This window comes from Ptychodera flava, chromosome 7 (assembly GCF_041260155.1).
Source record: "Ptychodera flava strain L36383 chromosome 7, AS_Pfla_20210202, whole genome shotgun sequence".
Lineage (NCBI taxonomy): Eukaryota > Metazoa > Hemichordata > Enteropneusta > Ptychoderidae > Ptychodera > Ptychodera flava.
In genome coordinates this window covers 42,630,770-42,649,312 of record NC_091934.1, presented here as the reverse complement: position 1 = coordinate 42,649,312, position 18,543 = coordinate 42,630,770, and the positions used below count along the sequence as shown (strand labels likewise).

General features: G+C 37.4%; 1 protein-coding gene across 1 annotated transcript in view; it reads right to left on the bottom strand.

Annotated features, from left to right (window-relative positions):
- Window positions 1-13,847, bottom strand: part of LOC139137596 (uncharacterized) — a 60,632-nt gene extending 46,785 nt beyond the window's left edge. The window contains exon 1 of the mRNA XM_070705785.1: window positions 13,647-13,847. The gene's annotated coding sequence lies outside the window, so the exon portion shown is untranslated. The remainder of the gene's footprint in view (window positions 1-13,646) is intronic.
- Window positions 13,848-18,543: the final 4,696 nt, after the last annotated feature.

The following is an 18,543-nucleotide window of genomic DNA, read 5'->3' as shown; positions in this document are numbered from 1 at the left end:
AAATCAGCCGTTACGCTTATCAAATGTTTCTCACTTAACCAAGAGCGACTTGAAACCGTACTTACAACGTAAACTGATGATTAAATCTACCACCAGTCCCATGTAGTGGGCTGTAACTACTCAGTGAGTCGTCGATCGTTGTCTTGAGTCTTCTTGAATCGGCAAATTTTATTTTCAAATAATGGAAATATCCATCTGAATATTTACACGCCAGCAGTTTTTTTTATATTTGTGAATAAATGTTATGCCTTTTCATGCCTTCTCATTTCATAGTTCAACATCAAAAACCGCTTCGGCTGTTTTCTCGTCATTCTACTAGACATTGGAAACAGTTGACTTTGTGCCAAACGTTTTAGTTTTGACTGACGAAAGGTAGACGACGTTGTATGCCTTGTACGGGGCCAATATTAGTAATGAGCTTGCTTAAATACGTAATGGCACTGAAAAACAAACCCTCCTTCAGAGATAAAATATTTGTAATTTCTAAAAGAAAAATGTCTATTAGAGCTTATACGTTTTCTGTTTTTATCAAATGATTGATGTCAATAAACAACTTTACAATGAAATAGCTTTGTGTTTGCGTACAGGTATTAAGGTATTTGACTTTCCTAAATTGCGAGCCCTTCGTCTCTTTAAATTGTATTTTATTTGGCGATATTCTGAAATTTTACGACCGTGTAAGTCTGAAAGTTTGTACTTTGGGCAAATTAAGTTCACAAATCAGGATTCAAAGTTTGCGCTCATTACTACCAGCGTTGACACTGTGATTCTACTGTTTAGAGCAGAGAGGGTGACTGACGACAGTAAATAAAATTACTTGATGTCAAATGCAAATCAGACATTATTGAAATATATTTATTGCCTCTATAATAATGGCAGTCGATTTTTGATAATGTGACATATAAAGGAAGGTAATTTTAAAAATACACACATCACCATAATCTGTCCATCAAAATATAAAACACGTTCAACAAAGCCCTTTGAGTGGACATTTTCATAATGAAAAACTAAGAACTCTTTTATTAACAAGTTAAATGATATAGAACTAATTTCTACACTCTCATTACAGTAAATGACTTTCCCCACACACCAATCGTCTTATAATGATTGTAAAGCCTGCCTGCCTACCTATACCTACATGTATACCTAATGTACCTACCTATCTATCAAATACAATTGTATGTATGTATGTATGTATGTATGTATGTATGTATGTATGTATGTATGTATGTATGTATGTATGTATGTATGTATGTATGTATGTATGTATGTATGTATCTATCTATCTATCTATCTATCTATCTATCTATCTATCTATCTATCTATCTATCTATCTATCTATCTATCTATCTATCTATCTATCTATCTATCTATCTTTAACTTACCTACTTACCTACCTACCTACCTACCTACCTACCTACCTACCTACCTACCTACCTACCTGCCTGCCTACCTACTTACCTAAACATTTGCCCGGTGTTGGGGAGGGTGGGGGTCAAATCGTCTCGTGCTTCGAGAGTACAAGTCCCTTGTTTTAGCTTTAATGTTCTTATTACACGATTCTCATACATAGTTTTCAGTCAAAATGTTTAGCTTTATCGGCAGATAACAATCATATGCTTTATTTCCGTTTTAGACTAAAATCTATTAAAAGATGAAACGATTTTTATCTTTTAATGGAACATTGATATATTTATCACTGTTGTGCGGTTTATAGATTATTCATACATAATTTTCTAACAACAGGATTTCGTATACAAAACATGTAATTTGAACATCTTTAAATCCCAACGTTGTCAAGTTGAAAATAGTTCCGGTTCACTTTCAGCTAAATGATATATGCCCGTCTTCAGCAAGTTACCATTGAATCCTGAGGAGCGAGCGGCGGTCGATATACGAGGCATGTAATAACATACTTTGAGCACTTTCCGGCTTTATTCTAGTTCAAATCGTGAAGCAATTTTAAACCCATCTGGTTCGAAGCCCCATTGTGCCCGACGGCAATAATGACTGCCTCGGTTGACAGTTACCGTCGGTTGACAGAAGCCTTACAAAACGTTGCAGTCAGATGATTCCGATAGCCAACAGAGCTAATCTTCTGACATACCGAAGATTGTACAGACGTTCTCAGCAAAAGAAGTTCCTGTGGTTAAGTGGCGTCCGCCTCCGCATAACCCACTTCCGACATCCCCGCTAACCAACGATTTTCGCAAAGGCACATACATATTCTGTGTATAATGTTTCCCAAGCATGATCGATTTTTATAGACATTGATTTTTAACGACAATAAACTGTGATTATGTACCAATTATTTATGCAGTGATGCATAAGCTTACATGATGTGCTCATATCATACTCGATGCGTTTGGTTCTGTTATTGTCGTCGTCGTCATATTTATTCCTGTCTAACTGGATCGAAAACTCACGGGAACTCACAGGATGTTATCGAGACTGAGGTTTCTTTCTTGGAACTATGGTCCGAATCGAGGCATTTCCGATTCAACGACAGGGTGGATTTGCCAACGTGCTTGTCAAACCTCGCCATGTCTAGTATGTCGTGACCTTGATAATCAACAAAACAAGCCTATGGTTACCTACACCATGTGAAAAAATTGAGACCTTCATAATGTTAAAGTAGTGAAAGATGATCATTAGCTACACATCTTTCCAGAAGAATCTTAAATTCCAAATGACCTTCCTTTTGCCGATGGTCAATGTTCTCTGTGCTCTAAGTCCTTTGTCGAATGTTGATATTTTGTTAATCCGAGATGTCAATGGCCAGGAATGCTCAGTTTTCTCTAAAAGCGTAGTGTTATTTTTATGAAACTCGTCCTTTTCTTCACTTGGCAGTTGCTTTGTTATAGTTTTCATGTTCCCTAAACGGGTTTTAAGACATTTATCTCCCTAATTCTTAGAATGTTGCTTTTATTCTACAAAAGGGGCTTTAAGAACGATCATGCTTCTGCAACTTCCATAGCCTGACTGCGGAATATTGAACTTCCCCATTACATCGTTTGTAATATATATAAAATCTTGCCACAAAGAGAAGAATGGATTACTCTATTTTTTTTATAATGTCAACGGTTTCTTAAGTTGTAAAGCGATACTTCCCGGAGCACTTACGCTTGTGAAGTATGTATGTACACAGATTTGTTACATCTATTTCAGCATCACATATCAGACAGGATATATTGAGGAGATGTATTTTTCTGAAAATTGCAGTGAAAATAAAATCATTTCAAATGTTTACAATTCACCTCTTACACGCAGTAACTTTTAGTGAAGTTCGTTGTGAGCAGCAAATGTGTTCCTTTCGAATCCCTCTTTGCATACCGAACATTCGCCCTGTAGCGTACGTACGGGATATTCGCCATGTAGCGTACATACCGAACATTCGCCCTGTAGCGTACATACGGAATATTCGCCCTGTAGCGTACATACCGAATATTCGCCCTGTAGCGTACATACCGAATATTCGCCCTGTAGCGTACATACCGAACATTGGCCCTGTAGCGTACATACGGAATATTCGCCCTGTAGCGTACATACCGAACATTCGCCCTGTAGAGTACATACAGAATATTCGCCCTGTAGCGTACATACGGAATATTCGCCCTGTAGCGTACATACGGAATATTCGCCCTGTAGCGTACATACGGAATATTCGCCCTGTAGCGTACATACGGATATTCGCCCTGTAGCGTACATACGGAATATTCGCCCTGTAGCGTACATACGGAATATTCGCCCTGTAGCGTACATACGGAATATTCGCCCTGTAGCGTACATACGAATATTCGCCCTGTAGCGTACATACGGAATATTCGCCCTGTAGCGTACATACGGAATATTCGCCCTGTAGCGTACATACGGAATATTCGCCCTGTAGCGTACATACGGAATATTCGCCCTGTAGCGTACATACGGAATATTCGCCCTGTAGCGTACATACGGAATATTCGCCCTGTAGCGTACATACGGAATATTCGCCCTGTAGCGTACATACGGAATATTCGCCCTGTAGCGTACATACGGAATATTCGCCCTGTAGCGTACATACGGAATATTCGCCCTGTAGCGTACATACCGAACATTCGCCCTGTAGAGTACATACAGAATATTCGCCCTGTAGCGTACATACGGAATATTCGCCCTGTAGCGTACATACGGAATATTCGCCCTGTAGCGTACATACGGGATATTCGCCCTGTAGCGTACATACCGAACATTCGCCCGTAGCGTACATACCGAATATTCGCCCTGTAGCGTACATACCGAACATTCGCCCTGTAGCGTACATACGGAATATTCGCCCTGTAGCGTACATACGGAATATTCGCCCTGTAGCGTACATACCGAACATTCGCCCTGTAGCGTACATACGGAATATTCGCCCTGTAGCGTACATACGGAATATTCGCCCTGTAGCGTACATACGGAATATTCGCCCGTAGCGTACATACGGAATATTCGCCCTGTAGCGTACATACGGGATATTCGCCCTGTAGCGTACATACGGAATATTCGCCCTGTAGCGTACATACGGGATATTCGACCTGTAGCGTACATACGGGATATTCGACCTGTAGCGTACATACGGAATATTCGCCCTGTAGCGTACATACAGAACATTCGCCCTGTAGCGTGCATACGGAATATTCGCCCTGTAGCGTACATACGGAATATTCGCCATGTAGCGTACATTCGGAATATTCGCCATTAGCGTACATACGGAATATTCGCCCTGTAGCGTACATACGGAATATTCGCCCTGTAGCGTACATACCGAACATTCGCCCTGTAGCGTACATACGGAATATTCGCCCTGTAGCGTACATACGGGATATTCGCCCTGTAGCGTACATACGGAACATTCGCCATTAGCGTACATACGGAATATTCGCCCTGTAGCGTACATACCGAACATTCGCCCGTAGCGTACATACCGAATATTCGCCCTGTAGCGTACATACGGAATATTCGCCCTGTAGCGTACATACGGGATATTCGCCCTGTAGCGTGCATACGGAATATTCGCGCAATAGCAAAACCATGTTCACGGTATCACGGGCAGGCGTCGTTCCTGCAATATCGGACAGCAAACGTATAGCTAGCAGTTTTAGAATCGTGTGAGACAGTCCTTTGAGGAGTCCGCAGAAAAATGCCCGACAAAATTATTCAACATGCTGATATAATGTGACGACACTTTCAGTACGTGCACTATTTGTATCAAAATTTATAAAACGACGTGATGATAACGAGTAATTGATTTACAACACTTTGAAAGAGAGATAAGACACCATTTTCTTTGTTCCCCGGATGTAAAGCCTAACGCGAGGAATCGTAAAAGACTCATGATATTTATGTATTTTAAAAATTTTGTTTATATTTATTTTATGGCAGTCCATATGTGAACTGATTTTTTTTTCAATTTGGTTGGACTGTTCTAAGACAATTCTGCTAACAATCCCATACAAATTAATGAAATTCGTGTTCCTGACTGAATTTAAGTCTCTGCGGGGGGGGGGGGGGGGTTGTTAGGGGTACTGTTTGAGTGTGATGAAAGAGTTCAATACTCAACAAAATTATTGCAGTGACAAGTACGCCGACGTAATATTGCAATATCGGGTTTATTTACATTTTCGTTGGAATTTTCACATTGCATTGAATGACGGTATCAATCCGCTGATTATTAATTAAGACTAGAAATGTAATCAAAAGAAAGTAGGAATTTGCATCATGCTATTGCCTTTGTTATTGTCCAGCTATATCGATGGCCGGCTTTCCATAAACTCCGCGTCACCAAAGTAGTTTCAAATAAAACCTTTGCCTTTTCTTAGAGCACAGTTCTTACGAAGCATGTCGGTCAGGCGTGCTATTTTTCACACATGCCTGGAATAAATACAACCTATTATTTTATATCTACATCTGACACCTATAGAGTTTTATCGTACACTAAGTTTTGGTATAACTGGATACGGATTACAATAACATTGTCGCGGAGTCAAATAACTTCGGAAGTTATTGGACCCTATATGACCTTTGACAATTTGAAGTTTCAGCTAACAACAGTTTTATGTAAACATTGGAAAAACAATACAAGATTCAATACTTATTTTCCAAAAATAAAATTTAACCATCATTTAGTCATGCACTTAGCAATAGCCTGTCCAAAACAGTTGAATATATGTGAAATAATCCTCACCTCACTGCCATCGTTAAATTTTCGTTCTCCTCCCAGTCTGCATATGATTGCACGATGCAGTCTATGATATGGCATTCTGAAAACGTTATGCTTTCGACGTTTCTCGTGAAATTCGACTACAAAGGCGCATAATAATAAGGATATTAAAAATACCGGCATTTATGTCCCCGTACAATACCTTCACTGTACATAAATCCCGTAATTTTTGTAAATTCCCTTATCATACAACCTATTAGTATTTTATTATTAGACTTTACCCGTCATGTTCTTCTCAAAGCTTACAATTAGTCTAAATAGTATTCCTGCACCAAAAAATATCAAATGAAATAAAATAAAGAGTAAATTAATGTTCTAACTGTGAATATACATAAGAAAACATAGCTAAGATTCATTTGTCAGTGCTCGTTCATCGACACGGTATCGCTCCTTGAGGTAGCATGAGCCTCTAAAGTGAAAAACAGAAACTTTCGCTCAAACTTTCCTCAATGAAAGTTCTAACCATTGTCCTATCAAAGAATCAAAACCAAAAACCAGGCGACAGCGTGCAAAGGTAGGTTTTAGGCGAACGAATTACCTAACATTTCCGATATTTGAAATTCAAAATAGCCGCCATCTTGATGTTAACTCTATGGGGAAAATAAAATTTTCGATCTCGAAAATAGAAGGCAATGACAATTTTTTTTACTCTAAGAGCTTTAAAATGAGCCCACTCACGTTGTAGACTAGAAATATTAAAAAAATTGAGAGTCCAAATATCTGTGCTCGAGGCACAATATACTTCAAGGCGCGTGCAGACGTAAGAAGTACAAGCAAAGGCAATAATTAGCGTCTGATATGACCAACTACTCAATGCCGGCCAGGTTCTTTTCAAGCCAAGGTAAATTAACGGACCCATATCGTTCACTACTTGACAAGCCTGCTGATGCAACTGCTTGAGGGCTAAATATCGACTTTCAAAAGCATATTACGGTATTTTCCCTGCTGTTCAGTAACAACAAGGACAAATCGCCGAACACAGCTTCAGAGAAGAAAGGAAAACTGCTGGGAATTTTACTCGAAGCACACAAAAACGAAATGGTTGTCACGTTGCAGGCAGCGAAATGGAAAATCGGAATCCTTGGTCATCCGAATTAAGAGAAAATTCCAAACGTTTTCCTTCAATCTCAGGATGTTATAGGTTTAACATTTTAAACATTTTCCGAAGCCTATACGGTTGTAAATCACATATTATGTTTGATAACAATACTGAAATTTCAGGGTTCCTTTTCTGAAATATACCTCATTTAAATCCTCTCTCCAAACATAGCGACGCAAGCGTCGTCCGTGACGAACAATAAATGCTTTTTTTCACTCCAGAAACCTTACGGTACCGAAGCTGTATACTTACTGTTGGATTGAACAACTTGTATTTGACTTGTCGTGACCAAGGTAGCATGCCATGTTTTTTGAAGGTCTTAATAATCTCAGTAATCAGAAGAAGGCGCTCCGTTTCACTTCTAAAAGGGGCATAGGACTTTCCACCCTATAGACAGCCATATCCGGAAAATGAGGCTACTCTCATAAATTGTAAGATTAATTTCATATCACGTGAGCATTTTAATAGATAGCTATGTTATCATAAAATTGGGGTTTCTCACGTAAATATCTTGTGTTAATGAAAGTGCTTTCCATACTTCTAAATCACAAGTATGTGTTTTAAACCATTTCGAGCGTGCCAAAATTATTCCCAAAAAATTAAAGTTTTATCACATTAAATGGCGTGTCGATGTAACTCCAGGAAGTTATCACTTTAACTATGTAGAAATTGATTACAGTTCCTAGTGACATCTATTAAATTTCTATCAATATATCCCTTGCCATGGCTATTCGCAATTTCACCAATTTACTCATACGCCGATGTACGGTATTATCGCCGAATTAACCCTTTGAGAGCTGTCATTGTTCCAACCAAAATTTTAGAGCTACATTTTCACCAATTTTTATGAATTTTTCTGTAATGTCTTTTAATAATTTTGGACCAAATAGACATCATATTTCATTGGCTACAGTTGACAAAAATCTGAAAAAAAATGACTGGAGTATAGTTTCTGAAGGTGACAAAAATTTACTTTGGCGCTCAAAGGGTTAATCAACCAAAGGTTACAAGGTTAATCGTGCAAACAGAAACATTCCGACTCATTGACAGTTCCACCATCATTTCGATTTAATAAAAGATAATGGGGCAAATGGGCTCAAATTTTGCCGATAATACAGTATAATAGAAAAACTAACACTTTTCTTAATTGGTCTTTGGTATAAAAGCAACAGTGCAGGTTACCGTGCTAAGAGGATAATTTGGACTTTTCCATGTTCTACACAATGTTCCTGTTTGGCTCTCATGCCTTGTTAGAGTGTTAAGTCGAGCATTTAAAAAGCATTAATTGATGTTTCCTTTCCGATTGCCGGAAAAAATAAGGCAACTTAGTCATCCTCGTGACAAAAAAGTAATATCGCAAATTCATGAAGGAGGTGATAATGGACATTTAATTCACTGAGTACTTATGCAAAGTTATTCATGTTTCGCCGGGCGTTTCCCCTGAGCAAAGCTATTTCTGTAATTCATTTGAAGAACACTATAACGACTCATCAAATCTATGCATTTGACTTAAAATCATATCATGATAATCAATCTCCATAACAATAAACCGAATAATTTAGAAAATGCGGAAAGAAGCTTTGAACTGTGACAAACCAAAAAATTCTTGAGTATGTTTTATCAAGTATTTAAGACATTCTCACCCTAAGTGATGTTACTTCTTTATTAAGATAGCCAAAGGTTACTTGGTATAATCTTTGCTGGACAAAAATTCATGAAATCCACCTCTTGGATGGGCTAGATAATACTGTATAGCTATTGAAGTCTAACGCCTTCTTTACTAAAATGCAAAATCAATAAATTGTATATCGTCACTGTACAGATAAGATGTATATAAGCGCTAATCATCTGTTTGTGGGCAATCTTTTTAAATGATCATACTTTAAGATACAGCTTTATAGCAAGATTGTAAACATTATTCCACCGGTAGTCAATTGTACAAATCCTGATTATATTTTTATACTGTATAATTTCTTATCAGGCAATTAGGTTTTTGTTTGAGATCCACTAAAAGCATGCGCTGTACACAGAAAATGACATTTACAACTCCATAAGCTGTATCGTTTGGCTATTTTTTCAGAACTTTTGTTTTGTGGTTTCCCTACACTTTCTGCATTGAATCCCTAGACTGTAATTTAATGCAGAGTATTTAGCATATCAATACAACCTATATGAGTATAATCTCCATTGTTATTGTTAAAAATTGTATTCAAGTCCGGACTAGAATTTATTTGTAAACAATAAACAATGATCACTACATACATACAAGCTGTGTTGACAAAAAGAATACTCGAAATTTCAGCATTGAAAAACGGATTAGCGTCTGACACTGTAGTTGATATACAGAAGCAGAATACTGAAAAACTTGCCACAAGTTACAACTTATGTCCCTTTAAATCTGGATGCCTTGAACGACAGATCAGACACGCCCTAATTGGAGCAAGATTGCCATATATAACCCGCGGGGAAGTATTAGTTCTGGAACAGGGTTCCGGCTGAAAAAAAACAAACCCTTTTGAAGGAAAAAAAGTAATAAATCCTTTGGTGCAGAATTACTTGCGCTAATGCTGCGTTCGTGTATAGGGAGTTTAAATTTTGCCGATAATATAGTATAATTGAAAAACTAACACTTTTCTTAATTGGTCTTCGGTACAAAAGCAGCAGCGCAGGTTACCATGCTCACAAGATAATCTTGACCTTTCCATGTTCTACACAATGTCCCTCTTTGGCTCTCATGCCTTGTCAAGGTGTTAAGTCGAGCGTTAAAAAGCATTAATTGATGTTTCCTTTCCGATTGCCGGAAAAAATAAGGCAACTTAGTCATCCTCATGACAAAAAAAAGTAATAATCGTAAATTCATGAAGGAGGCAATAATGGACATTTAATTCACTGAGTATTTATGCAAAGTCATTCATGTTTCGCCGGGCGTTTCCCCTGAGCAAAGCTATTTCTTTAATTCATTTGAAGAACACTTTAACGACTCATCAAATCTATGCATTTGACTTAAAATCATATCATGATAATCAATCTCCATAACAATAAACCGAATTATTTAGAAAAAATGAGGAAAGAAGCTTTGAACTGTGACAAACCAAAAACTCTTCAGTATGGTTTATCAAGTACTTAAGACATTCTCACCCTAAAGTGATGTTACTTCTTTATTAAGATAGCCAAAGGTTACTTGGTATAATCTTTGCTGGACACAATTCCATGCAATCCACCGTATGGATGGACTAGATAATAATGCATAGCTATTGAAGTCTAACGCCTTCTTTATTAAAATGCAAAAATCGATGAAATGCATATCGTCACAGCACATAAGATATCTATACGCGCTAATCTTTCTTTTTTGGGCGATTTTTTAAATAATCATACTTTAGATACAGTTTCATGGCAAGACTGTTAACGTTATTCCACCATTAGTCAATTGTACAAATCCTGATCATATTTTATACTGTATAATTTCTTACCAGGCAATTAGGTTTTTGTTTGAGATCCACTAAAAGCATACGCTGTACGCAGAAAATGATATATCGAGCTCCATAAGCTATATCTTTTGTATATTTTTTCAGAACTTTTGTTTTGTGGTTTCCCTACACTTTCTGCATCGAATCCCTAAACTGTAATTTAATGCCAAGTATTTAGCATATAAACACAACCTATTTGAGTATAATCTACATTGTTATTGTTGAAAATTGTATTCAAGTCCGGACTAGAATTCATTTGTAAACAATAAACAATGATCACTACATACATACAAGCTGTGTTGACAAAAAGAATACTCGAAATTTCAGCATGACAAATGGATTAGGGTCAGACACGGTAGTTGATATACAGAAGCAGAATACTGAAAAACTTGCCACAATTTACAGTTTATGTCCCTTTAAACCTGAATGCCTTGGACGACAGATCAGACACGCCCTGATGGGAGAAAGATTGCCATATATAACCCGCGGGGAAGTATTAGTTCTGGAACAGGTTCCGGCTGAAAAAACAAACCCTTTTGAAGGAAAAAAGTAATAAATCCTTTGATGCTGAATTACGTGCGCTAATGCTGTGTTCGTGTATAGGAATCACGCGAAGGTCCATGAGTTCGTTCAACACAGACAAGATTGATAATAACAACGCACACTAATATATCTGTTTACAGATTCTTTGGCAAATGCATGCAATTTTTTAGCTGACAACAAGGCAGTTATCTGTATTGTTCTTAGAGAAAAACAGCACAAATGTGGCAATAAAAGCAGTGTAAACAATATGTGCCATGCAATGGCTTTACAAAAGGCATAAATAGATGGGAGAGACCAACTTGTTCAGAAAAGATCTCGCCCTCCCTCCGTGATCGACGTTTCTTCTTGTCAACGAGGGAAACAAAATCACTTATAATAAAAACTCGACGATTATAGTGTTCAAACGATTGTTACGCTATTACGGAATTATAGTAGTAACATTTGGTGGTTGTTTTGGGGGAATAAAATTTATCAAACGCAAGATTTAGAGAGAATGAAATTTAAGATAACGAGCGGAAGACACCAAATGGATGCGCCGACTCCGAGAAGTGTCCTTTTGCTTGCATTTAGAATTTAGACAAATTAAAGATGTTTTCCATCGCACTGTGGGTGCAAACAGGCGTACGACTGTTTTCCCCAGGAGTGTTGGCTAAAGCGTGCAATTGAAGGGAAGAATTCGCAGATCTCGTCGGAAATAAAAAGCTTAATCGTGTTGTGCACGTTGTTCGAAGCTCACGTCGACACTGTAAGGACAAAGTGAATCAACTCGCGTCTTAAATGACTTATGGAAGACGTGTAATCCGAAGAATGCTAACTGGTTATGCCCGAGGAGCCATTTGGCTAACTACATATGCGTCACTCGCTTGATTAAACGTACAAATGGCTTGAAAAACGGATAACGAATTTTAGTTCTTAAAAGCCCAATCTAAATTCTAGCAGCCGGGGTTTTTTATACTATATCCTGCCTTTTTCTATTGCGTCCACTATTTTAATTCCTCCTCGTGAATTACGTCGTTGTAATAATTAATTAAAGATACTGACACGAGCTTTCAAGATTTTCTTTCTTTACTTTAATTTTTTTTTGTTGAGGGGGAGGGTAATAATCTCCGTATCGACGCATGTAAATAAAGCATATTCTGTAGTTTCACTGGCTACACATGATATTGTCTTAATTTTCTGCAAATCTATCGAGGACTTTGATTCTATTCTCACAAAGAGAAAAGTCATAAACATATTGGCGATGCGTTTAATATGTTCTAGTGAAAAATACTACCAGACTGCAGCAAGTTGTTCCTGTACAATGTCAAACTGCTCTAGAATATCAGACATATTTGCAGGAATTGCATTGGGTCGTTTCTACTGTTGCAATTTTGCAGATCGCTTGCATGCTAATGTGAAAATGTGAGTCATAAAGTCAGTTTATTACTATCTCAGGGTACAGTATGTTGGTGAGCATTAGAAATGCTATTCCATTTCATAGAAATTCTCTTATGTAGTTTGTTTTTTTGTAAGTGACTTTTCGTAGCTGTCAGTGCCTTTGCTTTGTTAATTATTTAATCAGTAAACCTCAACCAGCTATGGATATACCATGATATCTTGACCAGTCTACGGCATATACCACGTGAGAGAGCGAGTGCATATATGGAATCAACTGGTAAAAACCGAGTGGTGTACTCGTTGCTGAGGGGGTTTGTTGTTATTTTATCATAATAGAATACTGAACGTCTGTCATGAAACATTAAAGAAATTAAATTTTCTCCTACTGAGAGCTCACGCGTGTATCGCGTCTACAGCGCTGTTGCTTTCACTTCTCGACCGATCATATTGCCGTTTTAGCGCAATCAATATACTGGTATAACATAATTCCCCTTTTAAGTGTTAACGTAGAAAGTCGAAAGTACCGAGAGAAAGCACTTTTGTTATGAGCCCTACCAAAATATTTGTGACGGTGTTGCTGGATACCAAACTATAGCAATCAAGGTACAAGCAGAGGGGCATTTTGCTAGCAAGTGAAATATCACTATACTTTATCCATACTTATACTTAAATTACCCATACTTATATTTAAAACGACAATTATGACCATATCTAAATCATAAGAAGGCCAGAAATAGGACAAGCCACCGACTGCTCCGTTGACAAAGGATTATTTATATTTCAAGCCACTGTTATTTGTTAATAACAAACGAAACTTCTATTCCATGAGTTTAAGTGTTCTCAAAGAAGCGAAACTGTATTTACATTTCTGGGTGGTGTATTTTTGAGTTCTTGGATATGTATGAGATCTCGCACTTACCCTTGACCGCTGCCTTTCATCCAATCTGTCCACTAATGGTGTCTGGTAATCTCTTTACCATATTCACAATCTTCAGGTTGATCTTTATATCAGCCACACGCTGTATAGTGTCTTACAGTAATGTAGATATGTTCGTGTCGTTTTCTCCGAGATGAATAGTACGCTTATACACACTCTGTCACTCGAGAGATTATTTCTCGCTCGGCACATGCGTACTGCTTACCAGGCACCTACGATGGACGCATGCGCCAACTTTAATATTCCGTTGCTATGCTCTTAACCTAAAGAGGAAATATAATGTTCGAAGCAACGTCAGAGTTTCTCTCTCAAATATTGTACCATTTTATCCCCTTTAAGATCATTATTCTAAAGGCACACATCCACACGTTTTATTATATTTATTTAATAGTGCAGGCCAGTCGTAAATATCCTATTGGAAGGCTCAGCAGCCTTGCCTTAAAAGTCCCCATAATTCAAGGTTATTTAATTGCCTATGTAATAAGAGGATGATGACGTGACAACCGAGTGTGCAGCACATACAGATTGGGCTATAATCTTTGTGGCGGACAATAAACCTTTTTCCAAGGGAGAAAGTTCTGTATTTTAATGGGCGGCGGATACGCAGCCCATATAGAATTTCCTAATTCCTTTTACTCGTATCTATAGACAACTGTACCTAGCAAACATTTACTTGGGTACTTACGAGAATAGTCTATTTCGTTTAATGTTATGTTTTTCATACCTTCCTGATAGGAAAGGTCATTGTCGATATCTAGTAATGTTTTTTGTATTGTTTTAAAGGATCTCTGTATTATGCCCCTGTCTCATTGAAAATAAGTTTTTGTGACCTGTGGAGTTACCGGAATATTTAATGAATTCAGCGGAAATAAATAAATAAATAAATTAATTAAATTATACATAATTAAATACGATAAATAAATAAAAATAATAATAAATAACTTTGGAACATATATGCAACGAGCTTTTGTGTAGATAGAAATAAATGATTTTTCCTGAAAAGTTAAAAACAAGTATAAATCGCTGATTTCATCTCCTTGGTCAAATGCGAGTGCATCATTCATAGGTCGTAAGAGTTAACCTGAGTCTTTCTATTATTCAAGTCAAATCTTCACTTATGTCTCGAGGGATGGTAAGAAGATCTTCTAAACTCAGCAAGGTTTTGGATTCTAAAATGTCCGCTATGAAATAGGATATTTAAGATGGAAGTTCCGAACAGCATTAAATGTTGACTGCAGCGCCACTGAATCTAAAATCCCATCCAGGTGGTAACATTGTGTAATTAGTCACTTCAACGGCTCCTAAACATGAAATTTGCGACTTCTCTTGAACATTAGAGGCAGCAAAAGACAGCTACAACGAGAGGCAATCTGTCACACGCACTGCATATTTATACGCTTGAAAAATCATCAGGTGTCTCAGGCTACGGCAACAAGACACCCTGTTCTTTTATACACGAGACAGGTGTGACTTGCGGGCAAGCATGTCATGTTATGACGTCACTTTAGGCAGAATGGTGTCCTCATACAGTCGAGTTAAATTAGCGGGACAGGTGTCCGACTTTAACGGCCAACCATCATGTCAACGCCACGTGCTTCTTTACGACACCATGTCATAGGTCATATGAGAATGAGAGCCACCGTTGTGAACACGAATAACTACCTTGTGGTGACAATATTTTTGAATAATATTAAAAAGGTGATGTGTTTCGAAGATCGAGAGCAGTAAGGAGTTAAAATTACGATATAAGTACATTTTTTTGTGTTTTCAAAAGTCGACATGGTTTGGTAAGACTGTGGTTTGTGACTTGAAGACTGAGATTTGCATCTTTGTTTCTTTCTACAACTCTCTTTCATCGTACAATCATGCACCTAAACCAAAGAAGAATCTTTTGGTCGTACAAGTTTATTTTATTTCTTATCCTTTCCAATAAATATTATTACGATATAATCCGTGAGGTAAAGGAAAAATGTTTTTGCCGATAGTCAATAGGTTATCTTAAGGGGCAGAGAATAACTGCTTCAGCAATGAACAAAGGTAATAAAGTAAAGTAAAGTAAACTGTTAAGTCTGGTGAGCATCAGGGATGTACTATCATGATATAACTCGACATTGTAACTTGACAGAAAAATATTATGCCCCCTCTTCGTGAAACAATGCCATGAGTTCCAACTGATTACTCTGAATGCTGAATGTTGTGATATAACAAATATTTTGGAAATGATACATTTTATACCAACATTATGTAGACAATTAAGTGATGAAACTTTACTATGATGACATTGATGGGGTCTTCTAGGAATGTAACTTTGAGAAGGCCTCACTATATCAAGAGAAGACACGTGATCCGAGTACATGTGGCGCAATACGCCGTCTTCTGCCAACGAGGTCATCGAACTAGAGGGAAACTTGCCTCTATCGCCGACCGGACGAAATACTCAACTGCGCATGAAAGCAAACATTGTGACATAAATCGGTTTCAAATTAATAATGGGTGTGTTTTGTTGACGTACTGACGTAAGACTGTCAACAATTTCCATCAATTCTCATGAGTTCTGCGCAAGGGATACGATGCAATTATCCCCCTCCCCATTTTTATGAAACATTATCAGGATAATTGCTCGTCCTATGAATTTTCAGAATTCACATGAAACTTCCTCGACGCTAACGTGACGACCTACCCAAGGCATTTAAAGCATGTTAATTAGACAGATTATTATCAAAAATCACCGCTGTTAGTCACGTAAAATGGAATTCTGCGAGATAATTTGGAATTAGGCTGGATGTATTTCCTAAATAATTGCCCGCTTCGTATCCTTTGTATGTGCGCGCGTACCAAAAAATATTAAATTGGTCTTAAGAGCGGATTTAAAGCTTATCGTTATTTTGTTGGTACGTCATAAATCGATGTTTGATTCAAATTGTTGTTCTTCATTTTCCGTTTTACCTTTTTTTCGACATATGACGTATTTACGCGGTGGTGTTGCCATCGGACTTTAAAAATACGAAATATGCATTTCTGTTATTCCTTTTCTTACTCGAATTCGCTTTAACTTACCTGGTATTTGTAGATACAAGGCCCTCTGTACCAAAGAGAGTCGATCAGACGCCAATTACCAAATGATGATCAGTGGCTTTGTCATTTGTAAATTGTAACATATGTAACAGAAAGTGTTAAAATCACGTAATGATCACACAGATATATCGCACTAGTTACACTGCGATCGAAACTGATACAAACATTCTTGTTAAAAATAAGGTGCTACAGTCTGCAACATGGACCATTTAACCGTTTTAGTACTGTAATTTTTACCCCTCAAAATTTGAGTGCTACATTTAACCAATGTTTATGATTTTTTCTGTAATTTTTTTGATAATTTTGGACCAAATGGACTAAAAATTTTATTGGCTACAGTTTCTTATCAAAATTTTGGCAAAAATCTGAAAAAAAAGTTGACTGGGGTACATTTTGTAAAGGCGACAAAATTTTACTCTGGCGCTCTAAGTCTAAAGTTAATGTTAGTTTCCTTCGCGAAAAAAAATCTGATGTCATCGCGCTCACAGTGTCGTTAAGTTTCGAGGGAAAATAAATTTATGTCACTTATTTTGATGAAGTGTTTTTCAGTTTGATCTTTGATGTAATCTGGTATTGTCTTACTACCTTAACTGTCCTGTATTATCAATATTTAACTTAGTTTTCGGATATATCTTGCAGCCAAACCCAATAAATAACTCGTTAACTTGTACTGTTAAAACACACGGTTGTTGGAGTGACCGTGGTTAAACAAAAGACGTAATTATTCCGTTCCCCCACAGGCGATGTGCAATGCTATTGATGATGACCATCACTTTTCAATAGTCTACTGCGTTCTAAGCGAGGCCTTTACTTTGCAGGACTAAAATGTGGAAGTGTATCTATTTTAACTGTCTACTGTGCGGTTGGGATGGCAACTCTTGTCAGAGCGACATTTCAAGCAAGTACTGACAACATCATGTGAAGTGAACTTTAATAGTGCTATTGTGTCGAAGTTTGGTATCAGCGTGTATTCGAAGTAAATCTACTATGAAACAGGGATCGTATTTCATACCACTACCGTCAGCGGAAGATTATCCGGTGTATATTTGCAACTTCTCGATGTCTCTTCGATGTACATCCGACGTCTCTCGAAAGATTGCTAAAACGATCAATACACACGTGTTTCAGCAGCGGACATTGACATGACGAGTCGCACAATCAAAGTACGCAGAATTATTGTTATCTGCTTACTGAAAGTGTACCCAATGAAATTAACGCGAAATCAAAAGCCATACTCTCGTAGAATCATCATAGGGTCGTGATTTCGAACATCACAGAAGGAGACCCATCGGTAATAGGTCCCATACGAAAAAGGTTTTCTTTTATGTAGAACTTCTTTTTCAACTTTCAGTACCATTGGGTATAGAAAAACATACGCCATTCGTTCTCCTCGACATATTTCTTTTTATGATGGCAATCGTAATGTAACTGGGCAATGTTCACTCACCATCACTCGCTTTAACCACAGACTCCTGATAAACCATCGGCGTAATATCGAGACTTTTTATTGGTTAACTTTGCGTATGTGGAATTTCCGTTGCATAAATTCACCATTAATCGGATGTTAGATAGTCTCCTGATATTGTTCGGCTTGTATTAATTTGCAATTACAAATTAGATGATATAAATCACTTTTATTGTGGCAGAATTGTCAATAAATGATCGGGAAAACCTGTGTACTGATTTTATCTGAAACCTATATACTTATATGAAATATGAAACGACTTCTTTGGTGGATACATGATTCTCAGGTATCTAGAGAAATTAGACATAAATTTTAAAACATTTTGTTAATTTTTCTCGA